The sequence below is a fragment of the Durio zibethinus genome, chromosome 18, assembly GCF_047325235.1.
Source record: "Durio zibethinus cultivar Kanyao isolate XHJ-2024 chromosome 18, ASM4732523v1, whole genome shotgun sequence".
NCBI classification, from domain to species: Eukaryota; Viridiplantae; Streptophyta; class Magnoliopsida; order Malvales; family Malvaceae; genus Durio; species Durio zibethinus.
In genome coordinates, this window is record NC_143179.1 from 12740019 (window position 1) to 12753438 (window position 13420).

At 36.7% G+C, this 13420-nt stretch overlaps 1 pseudogene; it reads right to left on the reverse strand.

The window, feature by feature from the left end:
• Positions 1–223: 223 nt before the first annotated feature.
• Positions 224–6868, reverse strand: LOC111300567 (ARF guanine-nucleotide exchange factor GNL1-like; annotated as a pseudogene).
• Between the last annotated feature and the right edge of the window lie 6552 nt (positions 6869–13420).

Below are 13420 nucleotides of genomic sequence, written 5' to 3' on the forward strand. Positions count from 1 at the left end.
CAAAGAAGAGTAAAGAATATCGGATCTTCTTTTCTTCTTATTCTTCTTCATATCTCCCAGATTAAGCAATCTAGTTTTTTTCTTTTGTTTAAAATTGTGATCAGCATAAATCCAAAAAAAAGCACAAAATAATCCGAGCATCATTAATCACTCTAAATTAGAAAGGAAAAAGGGATTATGATATCACGTGTCGGTAATTAGGAGCAAGATAACGAAGAAATTAACCAAAAAAATGTATAAAGAAATGATTTTTTACAGGTAGATTAGAATTATAACCTCCATCGAGAGCAGCAGCAGCCGTACACTTCTTGGAATGGGTATAAGAATACAGAGGAATGGGTTTCTGGTAAAGAGATTTTATGTGTTAACACAAAAATTATACAGGGAATTTACTCTGTGTAGAACAAATGGACTCTACACACACTTTCCAACCATAAAACTCCTTCGAAAATTTTCAGGGAGTGGAAAAATGAAGCTGTCCTCCTGGCCTGCCAAGACAAGATTCCAGAACCAAACTGTGAAACTTCAATTCTGGATTCTGAGGTTTTGCAATGTATGGTGCAGGGTATGAATGCCATTTACATCATCTTAAAACACATAATGCTCTGGGATTTTCCTTCTTCATGCTGTGGTCTTATTGGTTGGAACTAGCACTGCCCCATCAGTCATAGGAATTCCAGCTGTCTTCTTGTGTTTTGCTTGCATCTTCTCCAGTTCTTGTTCTGAGAACACTTCGGATTGCAAAGATGGAACTATATTCTTCACATGCAGCCATGTCAATTTCCAAAAACTATCTCCACCAATATCATCACTAGGCACGAGAACACCTGTTGTTTTCATCACCAGGAGGTGTTCTTGAGAAGCTCTGGGACTAATTCATGAATTTTTTCACTACACTTTCCGCGGAACTTAACCTTCATATATCTCTCCATACGATTTAGAACCCCTAGCCATAGTTTGCAGAAGGATGGTTGCCGTGACAAATCCTGAAGTGGCTGTATGAAAGCTTTTGGCATTAGTTTTGTGGCTAAAACAAGTGTACCCTCCATTTTCCGATGTTCTTTAGAGGAACTCTGCTATGCAATTTCTAGTAAATCATCCATTAACGTAAAAATCAAAAGATCAAAACACTGGATCCACAAAGCATTTGGAACATGAATTCCATCTACCCCTCTGTAACATTAAAATAGCATGATTCCTCACCTCTTCTCTCTGGTCCAAACGGACTGCCATGTCACAGGTTGAGACTCAACTTTTAAGTTCGTGCGATTTTAGGATTCGAAAATGGACTCATTCGACATCCTAGATTAACTTAACTATCATAATTCCAGATAAATTGCTCTCAGTTCCTGTGTCACAGGTCGAGACTTAACTTCCAAATCCGTTGTCACGATTCCAAACAAACTACCCTCAATCTCTATGTCACGAGTTGAGACTCAACTTCCAGGCAATTTTAGGACTCAGGCATAACTTCAATTTCTGTGTCACCGGCCAAAAGTCAACTTCTAGGTTCGCGCGATTTTAAGACTCAGGCATAGACTCATTCGACGTCGTAGATCAACCTAATTATCATGATTTATACAATTATGAGATATTGTTCATTTCGGCCCTTTCTTGGTTTTATGATTTTATCTTACAAAAGGGGCATCACAAGTTGAAGGTAGTGTAAACTCTTATATCTTATGATCAACTTCTTCTTAGGACCATGATACTAAGGAAGGACCGTGACATCTTCCTTCACTCTAACGGAGGTCCACTGTCTTTGGTGGCACATCACTAGTACCTCCTATGGAGCTGACTTTGATACCATTGACTCTTTTATGTCCCATAACTAACTTCTTTCTAGGACCGTGACATCTTCCCTCACTCCAACGAAAGCCCACTAAGAAAAGATCGGATCAAGACTTAAGTTCTAGGCTCGTGTTGCTCCAAGACACGGAGATGGATTTTTTCACATCCTAAATTAGCCTAACTGTATGGTTTTGTCCTACAAAAGAGGCATCACAAGTTGAAAGTGGTGTGAACCCTTATATCTCATGATTAATTTCTCCTTAGAACCATGACACCGAGGAAGGACCGTGACATCCTCCTCCACTCCAACACAAGCCCACTATCTTCGGTGGCATATCACTAGTACTTCTAGAGTTGACTCTGATACCATGGACTTTTCTATGTCTCATGACCAACTTCTCTTTAGGACCGTGACATACTCTCCCCTTGCAACGAAAGTCTATAGAGAAAAGATTGGGTCGAGATTTAAGCTCTAGGCTCGTGCCGCTTCAAGACATGGAGATGGACTTTTTCGTGTCCTAGATTAAACCATGACATCCTCTTCCACTCCAACAGAGGCCCACTGTCTTCGATGGCACATCACTAGTACTTCTAGAGTTGACTCCGATACCATGGACTCTTCTACATCTCATAATCAACTTCTCTTTAAGACAGTGACATCCTCGCTTACTCCAACGAAAGCCTACAGAGAAAAGATCGGGTCGAGACTTAAACTCTATGCTTGTGCCACTTCAAGACATGGAGATAGACTTTTTCACGTTCTAAATTAATATAACTATCACGGTTTACACTCTTATAAAGTATTTTCGCTTTGACCATCTTTAGGCTTATGGTTTATCCTACAAAAAATGCCTCACAAGTTAAAGATGGTGTGACTCCTCATATCCCATGATCAACTCTAGTACACAATTGATATGGGATTAATTGCTCCTTTCTAGGACCTGCACCAACCTCAGCCACATCTCTCCATTTTCCTGACTCACTTTCATAGTAGACTTCTCCTCCACAACATTCTTGGCCTCGTAAGACCATCTTACTAGACAAACAACTGAACCTGCCATCATGTCTAGGGCAGAAATGGACCTATCAACCTCTCCAACCCGAGACTCAGTAAACTCCCTTGCTGCTTCCACACAAAGAACCTAATTAGATGGCAAAAGATGTGCCCCCTCAGACATGATGAATGCAAGTGCCTCGAATCCAAATTCAGATGCTTCTGGATGTCGAGCGGTGATAAATAAGGAGATGATTGTGCGCCAACCGAAATGGGATCTGATGTGAGTTGCATTTGCTTTTACAAGATGCATGACTTCTTGTGTGATAGGTTCACAATATGCATCAGCAACCCATGCATCAAGTTTCAATATTAGTTGCATTGACTTCAGAAGCTCATCAGTTAGATTTTCCTTGTAAGGAAGCAAGCGCTGGCATACCTTAAGGAGCCCAAACACGGCTTTTTCCACTAGATTGCAAGGCAATGCCTTCTGCTGAACAATATCTGCTATGTGCTTGTAAACATTTTGCCAGATAAGCAAAATCCTATCCCGGTTATTTAGTGTAGTAGCAATCAGCAACTCCAAGCAGAACACTGCAGTGTCTTCATCTTCCACAACACCACTTCCCTCACTGAATCGATCTGCAGCCAAGATAATAGCCCCAACAAGTTGCAATGAAGACTCTGCTTGGAGAAACTTACTCTCCATGAATATATTGTCAATGTGGCATTTCTGCACTATCGCACGAAGTTGCTGTTGAGTAGCGAGCTGTTCCTCAGTTGGCTCTAACATTGGCTCCTCCACTTCAAAGGATAGGAGTTGACTGAACCGACCAATAAGGCTGAAGGATTTCCGGAGAGTGGCAGCAGGTGCTGTCTGTGATTTTGATAAGGAACTAGTAGCAGGCTTAACCCTCTTATGGTCAGATGTGGGATCCATTTCATCAGCTGCATCACTAGCCAGACAGGCAGGCAGAAGGCCAAGCTTGTGCAAGCTTAAGACACAATCCAATATGTTTCTCCAGCCACTGTGAATATAATCGCCATAGCTATTTGCTATCGTGAAAATTGTTGTGGTTGCCATCCGGGCTCTGGCATCATCTCCGAAGGAAACAATGGCTTCTGCAACCGACAATGGAGTCCAGAGGGTTGTGAATTTACAAAGAGACACAATCAAATCAGTCAATACTTCGCCAAAGTGATAGTGTGCTGAAATTTTGGCAATGGACAGGAATTCATCAATGCGTGCTTGTAAAACATCTTCCTATTCCACTTGATCAAAAACCACTGATATAGCAGCTACCGTGGGGCCAGACAGGATAGCAAATTTATCATGATCAAGGAGTGCTCCAGAATCACAAGCAATGAAAGGAGTGCTTTCTTTGGATTTGTGCACCAAATTAATCCAGCGCTTGTCGTCTTCAATGGGAAACCAGCACCTTGATCTGGGATCATCTGAATTTCATTCTCACAGATAGAGTGGTAAAATCGGACAAGTACTCTCGAGGAAGATCTTTTCCCCCATTGATGTGTCGATTGTTACGGATAAAATCTTCTTCAGTCATCTTCTTCTTAACTTGTGCATTGTGTTGATCTGTGTTAAACATTATAAGTGAATATGATAACAAGAGGGCAGCATCTTTATTACACAATATCTGTGGTGATTGCTCATAATATCTTTCAGAAAATGCCTCAAGCACTCTCTGTATCTTCCGCGATTCCCCAGGCAATCTGAAAGTTCCCAAGAAAACACGTAATGCTGAATCTAAATTCATGTCATGAAAATCAAAGGTCCTAGCAAATTCATGAAGCACCTGAACATGAAATTCATCATGATTTCCTAGAAAATCTCCAAGAAGATTCTTATCTAACTCAGTTGTGTACCTAAAGAATGATGCTACACTTTCTGGGTCTAGCTTATCTGGTAATAGATGGATTCCTTGGAGAAATTCTAGACCTTTCTTGGTATCTCGATTAAAATGGTCAGCTCCACTCCCCAACTTTCTCTTGATGTACTTCATCTTACGGACAAAAGGAATCCAAGAATTAGGATCACTGTAATTCTGATATTTCAATGACCAGAAAGCTTCACATCCCTCACGATCTGTTGAAGCCTCATCTGAAATAGGCAATTCACTGCCAGTTCTCTCAGCCATAACCTTTATCATAGATACCAGACCATCCAGAGCAAGGATATGTATTGTAGACAAAGGTTCATTCACAGGAAATGCACTCTTTGACAGGAGGTTGGCAATGTCTTCAAAAACGTTACTGCAGGTTATGTCACAATCAAAATTGGCATACATTTCAGCCATAAACATCTGCTGCCTACAAAGGTCAACCAAAGCTTCCATAGCAACCTCCTGGTGTTGGTATGAAGACCCATGCTTTTTGCAAGCTTCAAAAGCACACATGAAAAGAAAGCTTCAAGCTGCACTTCTAGTTCAGTGCGCAAATGATAATATAGATTGAGAACAATGCTACATACTGTGGAAAGAATAAGTGGGCTCATGGATAAGCCAAATTGCATCAGATTATGAAACAATTCATCCTGAATTAAAGCCAATAACTTGGGATGTCTGCTAAATGATGGCCCACCCAATTCAATAGCTGAATTAATTAAACCAAGTGCAAAGAGGGCAACATCTTCATCATATGTGATGGAATTTGATTTAAGGCCAATACCAATGTTTTCAATGACATTTAACAAAGAACAAAGAAATCGAAACATCTCCACCATGCATGGGATCCAAAAAGGTGCCATCATTGATATTTCACCAGGTTGAGCATCCTCATTCCCATCACTTTCCCCAATCTTGTTTGTGTCCATTTCAGTAGCTGACTTCACTATGAGAGGACTAGAAGCATCGTTAAGGGAGGATGGAGTATTGCTGTTTTGTATACCCACCTGCAGAAGAAAAACGACTTTCATAAAATATTAGGAGGTAAAAAATGAGTTTAGATATTCAACCAAGTAAGAACCAGAAGGTCCAGAACTAAAACTTATATATTCATCAATAAAAATTTCAAAATACCATTTCCGAAGCAGATAATGGGCTTCCATGAGCCATTTCATGTTCTGTGCTGCTGATCTCAGGAAGATGTGAGAAAATACACCTAACTAATTCATGCATTGTATGCTGAGCTATCCGCTGCAAAAGTTCACCTTTGGAGCTTGCTTGATGAACAATACGGAAGCATGTATTTGCTATCATGCACACATGCTTATTACTCAAACTAGCAGCCGCCTTACTTTTCATGCAGGCTAGAAGAACCCGAAGTATCATCAGCACCACTTCTTCAGATGCTGGATCAGTTACCTCAAACCGGCAACTTGTGACGGCATCAACAATTAGATGCATAGCATCTTCCACATTTACAGTATCCAAATCAAGTAGTTCGAGGGTTAAGATTTTGCAAATGTAAGACAAGGCAACACCAGTTATTGGTGCACCAGTTTCATCAGATTGAATTACATCCAAAAATGGCTGGAGGTACACAACTGGATCAACATTTTGCCACTGATGTTGCCATGAAAAAATTTGTTTCTGCAATTCTTTCAAGGAATGAATGAGAGAGTGATCTAGCTGATCGTCATCTGCAACATAGTGGACTCCCCATTGAACATTTCTCCTCATGACAGCCAAACCAGCCCCAATTTCAGCATTAATCATACATGCGAAAGCACCTCTAGAGGGCTTGACAAGTTCTCCATTAAATCCATTGCTTCCAGATTGTGTAGTCAGATCCCCCATATTCAACCAAGTTTCTTAGTACAATGAAAATTATATTTCAATGAAGAATCTGGCAACTATGCAAAAACTCCGGAAAATTCATATTATCTGCAGCAATTAACGAAAGAATGTCAACATAAATGAAATAAAAAATATAACTATAAAAAAAAAAAAAACCCTTCTCAGAGGCTGCCTTAGGGTGATGTTGACAGGGAATTTTCAAGTTTCAAAAGTTCATCTTTCTCATGCAACATAGAAAGAGGTTTCGGGGCAAGCAAGGTTACCAGATTCCTCTTCTTTGAAGTTTCATGAGTCGACTATTTACGGGAAAAGAAGAAGAAGAAGATAATGATGAGGACTCTGAAATTCCTTAATCCCTTACCACAGTGAAATTCCCAAAGTTCTCTTCTTTAAACTTATCGGTGATACTTATTTCTTCCTTGCTCCACTAATTTTGCCATTCCTCTTGGTTTATTATTGCCTGGGATACATCATCGCAACCCGGCAAGCAAAATGCCCCTTTTGCAGCTTCCATCAGATAATAGAACAGAAAGAAACGTTAAGATTCAAGGCAAACCTTTTAAAGCTGCTATCTACTTCATTTTATCTATATTTCTGATACTTCTAAGTATTCCCAATCCCTCCTGCATGTTGATGAAACTGAATTCAAGTCACTGATATTTTATGCAGATTAATGTGATTGACTATAAAGATTGAGATACATGTAGGAAGCCGGTACTAGGATTATATGCTTGAGTTGTTGCCTCTTTTCAATTTGGCTTGACATAGAAAAGATAACGCTCACTTTCTATTCTAAATTCTAATTTCTCAAGAAAAAGAAAAAGAAAGAAAGAAAATGGAGAACCAAGTAACTATCCTTCCAAAGCACTACTTCATCTTTCTGAATGATCTTTATTCGTATCAATTAGTATTATTGTACGAGCTATAAGTCAAAAACATGTTATCTAGATGGTAATACTTTCTTTAGTGGATTGATCTTGACTAAAGAAGTTTCAACAAATGGAATCATTGATTTTTTTTTCCCATGTTTAATTCCTACCAACATTCCATCACTGAATTTGTGACACTATATTATCATTTTATTTTGATTTGTTTTTCCAGTTCTTGAATGTATATGCACCCAAGTTCGGAACCGGTGGAAAGGTTTGGCCAATAGTGAGCAATTCAACACTTTTTTCCTTAGTGCTGATGCATATTATTGCGATTGGAATATTCGGGCTTCAGAATCTTCCTCTAGCAACCAGCTTAACCATCCCTTTTCCGGCATTCCTCTAGCATCTTTGTGCTGTAGAAGTTTAAAGTCAGTAATTTTTCCTCTCCTGTGGTGCTTGGATATTAAAAAGCAGTCATCCAATTCAGCATGTTGTTCTGACCAAGATGTTTTTCAGTTCCGTATAATTAGAGTAGTAGAATTTCTTCCCCATCAACTTTTATGTGTAGTTTCTGTCGCGGCTACTGTTACATTAATATATGGCTATTTTCAGCATTGATTTCAAAGAATTTTCATGCATCATAATTCTTGAATTCTTCATATGATAGTGGATCATTTGATGCCAGAATAGATATTGTTTTGAAGGAGCTGAGGCTATCTCAAGGACTCATTTCATCTTTTTGTTGATCTGATCATTATTAAACGTTGCCCATTGGCGTCCTTTTGATTCACATGCACTACGCACTTGTCTGGATACATTCAGATATAGCTTAGATTGAACCACAAACCTTGATATTTGCTTAATTAAATTAATGATAGTATGTTGAGTTTCCACTACCACTGGATGTCATAAGGGTTTTTGCGTTTTTTTTTTTTTTTTTTATATTGTCACAGAAACATACAAACAACAAAAACCGCTAAAAATAAGCAATCGAAGGCAAAGGTCTAACCCAACCAGACATAAGAATAATTAGGCAAAAGATAAAAAAAAAAATACTCGAACAATAATTTAACAATCATTTAAGTTTTTAAAATTTTATTATAATCAATTAAACTTTTAATTAGATATAAATAATTAAATATTTTTCCTCTAACAAAGGCTCAACTGGTGAAATAAATATTTAAAAATTTAACTGATTGTAAAAATTGGAGAGAGTTTTGAATAATTATTGAATTTTAATGTAGAGATTTTTTTTTTTTATTCTTTCGCCAATAATTTAGTGTTTTTGGAATCAGGACTTGGCAGGTATAGCAAAAAGCATTGTCTTGTCCTTGTTTGTAAGGGTGAATAGAGAAGGCCAACAATTTTGCAGTTTTTATTGCAACTGCAAATCCCCTCCCTCTTGATGTCTTTTATAACAAATGGATCAACTCATTCTTTGGTCATGCATGATTGTTTGTATATCTTATTTAAACTACTAGATACCACTTCTTAAAAATATTTACATAAATCATTGAAGTTAAATCCTAAGTTCATATCTAAATTATTAATTTGGAAACAAGATGGTTTAAAGTATGGCAAAGTCCTAGGCCTTGACCATGAAGAAGAAGAAATTTGGGAAGACAATTGACTTTACGTTAGTCCTCCACGTGGAGGCACAACAATGGCCATTGACATTTTTATGCTCTCAATTCATAGCTTAATTAAGCTTAATCAACTAATATTTTTTTCTTAATCATAATAATAATTCATGAAGCATCATAGCAATACCCATGACAGCATGAGCTACATTTTACAAAGGTCAGTCCCAATTTTCTTCCCTATAATGAATATTAATATTTATAATATTTGTTTAATTTTTTGGTAGAGGTTAACTTCAATTATGTCAAAAACCAACACAAAAAAAGAAAACAAAAAGAGAAAATTTGTCTTCTTATGCAACTTTAAAGAATTTAAAAAATTCATGACTCAAGCGAACACTTATAATTTTTTTTTTTTTTAGATTACGATGTCTTTGTAAAAAGAAAAAAAATCTCAGATTTCTTTGTTATAGTAGCACAGTCCCGTATATTCCTTTTATCTCACTTAAGATTAATTAATTTTGGTTGATTTTCAATTTATATTTTAACTTCCAAACCTTTTTAATCGAAATTTAATGTTTATTCTGAGTTGTTATACTTAATCTCATGATAATTTTCCATCTTTTTAATATATAAGTTAATCATTATTTCATGAATTGTTCTAATATTTATTTTTCACATTTTTCATTGCTCATGATTTAAGATATAAGATCGTTTTTTATACACAAAATATATAATTCTTTAACTTCATAAACCGAGTTAAAAAAAATTTTATTTCACAAATCCAATCAAAGATTCTTTTCTTTTCCATTTTGTCACAACCTTATAGATCTATTCTTTCAAAGAACAAATACCCCATTTTCAGCTTGATTATACAAATAACCTTTTTACAATGTTTCACAGTGACTCAGTTAGCACTCATTTGGAAGCATTCCAAAATGTCATTTTCTCTACTTAAAGAATTGGCCAAACCCCATAAAAAATTGTTGTAGTCAGTCAACAAGATTAATCAATCACTTAATCAAAAAGATTAAACAAAAAAGCTTACTTTAGATCATATAATTAAGTAAATAGTAATCTCAATTGTCAGCTTTAATGGCCAGAAGCCAAGAACAAACTTTTTTTTTTGTTCAAGTGGTAAGGATTTTTGAGTTTCGCTCAATACATCTCTTACGGATCAGTTAAAGTAAACTTATATATATGTCAAGCCTAACGAATTCATATTATCTTTCAACAGCTTCCTAACAAATTCAAACTCAAACAATAATTAAAAAAAAAAAAAAAACAAAGTCTCATTACTAGTTGAACCAACATCCGTCCGTCTAAAACAAGCTTTTTGGCAGAGGAGCTTTGTGAGAATCGTTCGCTTGACTTTTTATCAGCAATGACAAAAGCAAAATGATCATTGGCTCATCACTTGCTTTGCACCAAGGGCTACTTATCCAAGGTAATTTTCTAGACCTCTTGCAGCCCCTGAAAGTGACATTGCAGGCTTGGTGGTGGACTATGAATGGAATATAATTTGCCAATTATATCAAAGTTCTGCCAAGTTTGGAAGAATATTATTATACCATGGAAAACTGAAAGTTTTTTTTTTTTTATGTTATTGTTGTTATTTTTGAAGCAAAGAAAACTTTACTCACTGTTACATTTCTTAACATCAGAAACATTACAATTTAAAGCCTAATTAATAACTACCCACTAAAATCATAATCCTAAGATTAAGCCATGACCACCAGCATGAATAACAAAAAAATAACCAACACCAGAAAAACAGGAACAACATGAAACATTCAATGAATCTTCATTAGCAGTCCTAAACATATCTTCTAACACTCCTCCTTGCTTTAGGAGCTGCAAACACCAAGTTTTGTCCTCAAAAATTCAAACTTGCTAACTGGCAGTGGTTTGGTGAAAACATCTGCAACCTGATCTTCTGTTTTGCAATAGACAAGAACAACAGTTCCATCTTTCTGTACTTCCCTTAAGAAGAATAATTTAATATTAAAATATTTAGTTTTCTCGTGAAACACAGGATTTTGAAAGATAGTAATGGTAGCTTGATTGTCAACAAGAATCTTTGTGCTTTCCTCCTGCTCTAAGTTAAGATCGATTAAAATCTTCCTTAGCCACAAAGCTTGATTAACAACAGCTGTTGCAGCAATAAACTCTGCTTCAGCTGTGGATTGAGCTACAATTTCTTGTTTTTTCGAGCTCCATGAGAAAACACCAGAACCAAGTGTGAAACAATAGCCTGAAGTGCTCTTCATATAATCAATGGAACCTCCCCAATCACCGTTTGAGAAACCAACCAGCTTGAACTCTTTGCTCTTTGTGTATTTAATGCCAAAATTACTTGTGCCTTTCACATATCTAAGCACCCTCTTTGCAGCCTTGAGATGCCATTCACTTGCACAATGCATAAACCGAGACAAAATGCTTACAACATTCAAAATGTCAGGTCGAGTTGCTGTGAGAAACATTAAGCAACCAATCAGGCTTCTGAAATATACCTGATCAATCTTCTTTGTTCCATTTTCTTTACAGAGTTTTTCCTTTGAGTTCATTGGTGTCCTTATTTCTTTACATTTTTCGAGTTTAAACTTCTTCAGAATCTCTTTGGCATATTTCTTCTGACAGATGAAGACTTCATGTTCATTCTGTTTGATTTCCATTCCAAGAAAAAGGGTCATCAATCCAAGATTTGTCATTTCAAAAAACTCCATCATCTCTTGCTTAAACTTTTTCACAATACTTGTGTTGTTTCCTATCACAAGTAAGTCATCCACATATAGTGAGATGATAAGAATGTTAGCTCCATTGTCCTTGACATATAATGTTGATTTAGATAAGCTTTTGACAAATCCCAAGTTCTGTAAATGTTCATCAATCCTGCTGTACCAAGCTCTTGGAGCTTGCTTCAATCCGTAAAGTGCCTTTTTAAGAAGATAAACCTTGTCTTATTCTCCTTCCTTAACATAGCCTTCTGGTTGTTCTACATAAATCTCCTCCTGCAGAAAACCATTCAAGAATGCTGACTTGACATCTAATTGGTGCACTTTCCAATTCTTTTGTGCTGCAACGACGAGTAAAAGCCTGATGGTGTCGAGTCTAGCGATTGGTACGAAGGTATCTGAATAGTTCACACCGAGTATTTGAGCATATCCTTTGACCACAAGTCTAGCTTTATACTTGTTGATTGAGCCATCAGCATTAAGCTTGGTTCTGTACACCCATTTGACTCCAATTACTTTTCTATTTTAGGGTCGATCAACCAACTCCCATGTTTCATTCCTTTCAATCATGAATAGCTTCTCCTTCATTGCAGCAATCCAATTTTGATCCATCTTGGCCTCTTCATAATTTATAGGTTCACACACAACAATATTGCATCTTTGATAAACATCAGAAAGTAGTCTTGTACCTCTGATAGGACTATCATCCACTATTTCATTCTCTCAGTCTCCAATGCTAGAAAACTTGAGCTTGTGCTCTTTTAAGGTTGGATCCATCTTTTTTACATCATCCTAGTTCCACTCTTCATTTTTCATAAAGTGCACATCCTTGCTTATAATAATTTTTTCAGTTTGTGGCTGAAAAACTTTATAAGCTTTTACAATTGAGCTGTAGCCAATAAAGATGCCTGGAAGTGCTCTTTTATCTAATTTATCTTTCTTGGTCTGTGAAACATAAGTGAAGCACAAACATCCAAATATTTTAAGGAAATTCAGAGATGGTTTATAACCATACCATGTCTCAAAGGGTGTTTAATCTTTCACTGCTCTTATGGGAAGCCTGTTTTGTAAAAAAATAGCAGTATTTGCTGTTTCAGCCCAAAATTACTTTGGCAGGTTTTTCTCATGTAACATACATCGTGTCATCTCCAATATGAATCTATTTCGTCTCTCACTTACTCCATTTTGTTATGGAGTGTATGGAGCGGTTAATTGATGTTGGATGCCTGCCTCTTCATAAAAATGAGTGAATGTTTCAGAGGTGTACTCTTTGCCATTGTCTGATCTGAGAGTTTGAATTCTACAGCCACTCTCATTCTCAACTCTGACTTTAAAGTTTTAGAAGACTTGAGCCACCTCTGACTTGTACTTTAAAAAAATGATCCAACACATACGGGTGAAACCATCAATGAATGCAACATAATAAAGACTACCTTTTAGAGAAGGCATTCTTTGTAGGCTTGCAATGTCAGTATGAATTAATTGTAACTTTTTTGATGCTCTTCATGTTGCCTTGGGAAATGGTTTCCTACTTTACTTTCCAAACTGACATGTTTTACAGTTTGGAATATGATCATCAAGTTTTGGAAAATCATTTACCATATTCTTGGATTTCATCTGCAGTAGCCCCTGATGATGATAATGCCCGAACCTCTTGTGCCATACTTCAGTGATATTTTTTTTGATTGGGAAA